We start from the raw sequence: 3,465 nt of genomic DNA on the forward strand, positions 1-3,465 counted from the left end.
TAGGAAATTCGGCAAAAATAACAATTCCAAAGCAACAAGTAGAAATTTCAGAACAAAAAATATACCTGACTTCAAACTATACTACAAGCTTACAGTAACCAAAACAGCATGGTACTGGTACCAACGCAGATATACAGGCCAATGGAACAGAATGGAGGCCTCAGAAATAACACCACACATCTACCGCTATCTGATCCTTGACAAATCTGACACACACAAGCAATGGGGAAAAGATTCCTTATTTAATAAATGGGAAAACTGGCTAGCCATATGCAGAAAACTCAAACTGGACCCCTTCCTTACACCTTATACAAAAATTAGCTCAAGATAGATCAAAGACTTAAATGTAAGACCTAGCACCATAAAAATCCTGGGAAAAAACCTGGGCAATATCATTCAGTACATAAGCATGGGCAAAAACTTCATGTCTAAAACACCAAAAGCAATGGCAAAAAAAAAAAGCCAAAATTGACAAATGGGATCTAACTAAACTAAAGAGCTTCTACACAGCAAAAGAAACTATCATCAGAGAGAACAGGCAACCTACAGAGCGGGAGAAAATTTTTGCAATCTATCCACCTGACAAAGGGCTAATATCCAGAATCTACAAAGAACTTACACAAATTTACAAGAAAAAAGCAAACAACCCCATCAAATAATGGGCAAAGGATATGAACAAACACTTCTCAAAAGAAGACGTTTATGCAGCCAACAAGCATATGAAAAAAACCTCATCATCACTGGTCATTAGAGAAATGCAAATCGAAACCACAATGGGATACCATCTCACACCAGTTAGAATGGTGATCATTAAAAAGTCAGGAAACAACAGACGCTGGAGAGGTTGTGAAAAAATTGGAAGGCTTTTACACTGTTGGTGGGAGTGTAAATTAGTTCAACCATTGTAGAAGACAGTGTGGAGATTCCTCAAGGATCTAGAACTAGAAATACCATTTGGCCCAGCAATCCCATTACTAGGCATATACCCAAAAGATTATAAATCATTCAACAATAAGGACACATGCACACGTATGTTTACTGTGACACTATTCACAATAGCAAAGACTTGGAACCAACCCAAATGTCCATCAATGATAGACTGGATTAAGAAAATGTGGCACATATACACCATAGAATACTATGCAACCATAAAAAAGGATGAGTTCATGTTCTTTGTAGGGACATGAATGAAGCTGGAAACCATCATTCTCAGCAAACTATCACAAGATCAGAGAACCAAGCGCCGCATATTCTCACTCATAAATGGGAGATGAATGTTGGGAACACATGGACACAGGGAGGGGAACATCACACGCCAGGGCCTGTGGGGGCTGGAGGGCTGGGGGAGGGATAGCATTGGGAGAAATACCAAATGTAGGTGACGGGTTGATAGATGCAGCAAACCACCATGACACATATATACCTATGTGACAAAACTGCACGTTCTGCACATGTAACCCAGAACTTAAAGTATAATAATTTTAAAAAATTATTTAAATTTAAAAAATTATTTAAAATTTTTTAAAAACAAAAAAATTTTTAAATTTTTAAAAATTATTTTAAAAAATAATTTTAAAAAACCATAAATTTTGAAAAGAATTGGAGGAGGTAACAGCATAACGGAGATCACAAAAAAGTGTCAATGAATTTAAAGATATATCAATAAAAATTATCCAATCAGAAAAACATTTTTAAAAGATTAAATAAAATAACATTAAGATTCTGTAGACAATTTCATAGAGTCTTATATGTATATGCTCAAAGACATAGAAGTGGAGGAGAAAGAGAATGAGACAGAAAATATTTGGAAAAATAATGATGTAATATTTCCTTCTACCATACACAAATATTAATTTGAGATCGATCATAGAACAAAATGTTAACCCTAAAATTATATGTTTTTAAAAAAAGCATTAAAAAACATTTTTTGACTTGAGATAAGCAAAGGTTTACAGAGAGGACACTGAAACTAAAGAAAATAATTAGAATTATTCAAAATTTAAAAATTCTGAGTCTCATTAAGAAAATGGACAGGCAAGCCACAGACTAGAAGAAAATATTCACAAAACATACGTAGGATGCAGATATCCCTGATGTATAAATGATGTTTGCAATTCAATAATAGAGACAAGCAACTCATCACAAATGGGAAAAATTTTTGAATATATTCCTCACAAAAGAAGGCCTAGAATTAATCATTAAACACATAAAACGTGCTTAACATTATTAGGCATAAGGAAAATGCAAATTAAGTTCACAATGACATATCTCTACATAACCACCAGAATGATGAAAATTAAAAGAAAATACATAAAAATATTTTAAAACAAGACTGATAACACCGAGTGCTGTCAAGGATATGAAGATATAAAAATCTGTGTTCACAGAAATACTTGTTCAGAGCAGCTTTATATATAATCATGAAAAACTGGACACACCCCAGGTGCGTATCAATTAGAACATAGATAATTAACTGTGGTGTAATCCTGCAATAGAATATGACAGGAAAAAATAAATAATTTTCCACTCGACACTATAAATGAGTCTCAAAAATATGCGAAGTACAGATATGCATTGTATGATTCACTTTATATAAAGTTCTAAAATAGACAAAATTAATCTATAGTGGAAGAAAAATCATAACATTCTTTGTCTCTTAGGTGCAATGGCAGGGACTCAGAAAATATATAAAAGAATTTCTGGGGCAAAAATAATGCTTTATATCTTGATCAGGGGGGTTTGATTTACAGTGACACTTGCATTTATCAAAACTTATTTAATATATCAAAACTCATTTCATACCCTCAAGAGTCCTGTACTTCATTCTATATAAATTTTACCTCAACAACTATATATATATATAAAATTATTAATGTCTGGTTAATAATACACTTGCTGAAGTATTTAGGGGAATTGTACCTGTGCCATTTACTTTGAAATGCATCAAATAAATGAGATGAATTGATGAATGGTTAAAAAGATAGACAGACTGATAAAGAAATGTTAATGGTAGAATTTAGGTGGTGACTATTAACTTTGATATATGTTTTAACCTTGATATTTGTTTGAATATTTTCATAATAAAATACTGAAATAATAACCAGAAGGAAAAATATGTTATCCTGATATGAAGAACTATAGGAATGTTGCACAGAGTGACTCTAATACTACCAATGGAGAGAAATTATTGACTCTGAAATACACTTTATCACCATCATACATTTTTATAACGATGAAGGTATACAACTGTATAATTCCTATATAACTGCTTGTTTTAAAAGTATGAAGCTTTAGTCACCATATGTCATTTATCATAAGGACACAAGAAAATAACTTGGCATTTGTTGGGCAATTGCATTTCAATTAAATTGACGTGTACTCAAGTGATTAATTCCAGTGTTATTGTTATAGTGAGGACATAGAGGTCTCTTCTAACATGATCAGATTGGTGTAATAGAATTTTTA

Source organism: Pongo abelii, chromosome 12 (assembly GCF_028885655.2).
Source record: "Pongo abelii isolate AG06213 chromosome 12, NHGRI_mPonAbe1-v2.0_pri, whole genome shotgun sequence".
Classification (NCBI taxonomy): domain Eukaryota; kingdom Metazoa; phylum Chordata; class Mammalia; order Primates; family Hominidae; genus Pongo; species Pongo abelii.